At 41.9% G+C, this 971-nt stretch overlaps 1 non-coding gene across 1 annotated transcript; it reads left to right on the top strand.

Moving 5' to 3' along the window:
* The first annotated feature begins 240 nt into the window (after window positions 1-240).
* Window positions 241-454, top strand: LOC126010370 (small nucleolar RNA U3). Its single transcript, XR_007496417.1, has one exon. It is a non-coding gene; the product is annotated as a small nucleolar RNA U3 (small nucleolar RNA).
* Window positions 455-971: the final 517 nt, after the last annotated feature.

Raw genomic sequence — 971 nt, 5'->3', positions numbered from 1 at the left:
TTACAAACTACATATTTTTGTTTTGGGGACACACCCTGTGATGTTCAAGGCATACTCCTGGCTCTTCATTCTGGGATCACACTTGGTAGGCTCTGGGACAACATATGGTGTCAAGGATTGAATCTGGATTGGCCTTGTGAAAGGTAAATGTTTAACCCACTATGGTATTTCTCTGGCCCTGAATTCCAGATGTTTATTAAGCTACAGTTCATGAAGTGACAGCCTTAAGATGCTAGTTTGAAGACTATACTTTCAGGGATCATTTCTATAGTGTGTTACTAGAGAAGTTTCTCTGATCGTGAAGAGCACCCGAACCCACGAGGAGGAGTCAGAGCGTCCTCTCCTGAGCGTGAAGCCGGCTCTAGGTGTTGCTTCTGCGGCTGCCTTTTGCCATTGATGATCGTTCTTCCCTTCTTTTGGAAGGGATAGAGGGAGAGGATGCAGTCTGAGTGGTAAAAAAAAAAAAAAAAAAGATGCTAGTTTGAAATTCTCCACTGTATTCACTGAAGTCCACACTGGTCCAGCTGTCCTGCTTTGTTGCTGATGCTTTGTCATCTGTCACTGAGATGGCACAGTCTACTTCTTGAGGCCTGAGGCCTATGAGCTCCCTGTCTCCTCAGTTTCTCTTGTTGTGGTTATGTACACAGGGTGAAACCCCTACTGTCCTGCAGTCTTCTCTGGCATAGGTGAAATGGCAAAGAGAAAGCTACCTGGCCTGGGACTTCCTTTTATATTTTATTATTTTGTATTCCAGACATGCCATTATTTATTTTGACTGCTTACTTCATTGGAGGGCAAGATTTACAAGGACCAACTAAATTAACTAGATTACCTGGTGTTCCCCTCCCCTTCACTTTCATTACAAAAAATAAATGTTCGAAGAGCCTTTTCTTATTAACTTTTTCTCTCTGATATGACAACACATGCTAATTATAATTTTCTTGACAAATCATGTTCTCATCACTTAATGA

Source organism: Suncus etruscus, chromosome 5 (assembly GCF_024139225.1).
Source record: "Suncus etruscus isolate mSunEtr1 chromosome 5, mSunEtr1.pri.cur, whole genome shotgun sequence".
Classification (NCBI taxonomy): domain Eukaryota; kingdom Metazoa; phylum Chordata; class Mammalia; order Eulipotyphla; family Soricidae; genus Suncus; species Suncus etruscus.
Note: the sequence above shows the minus strand (reverse complement) of the source record. Positions and strands in the feature narration are given on the sequence as shown.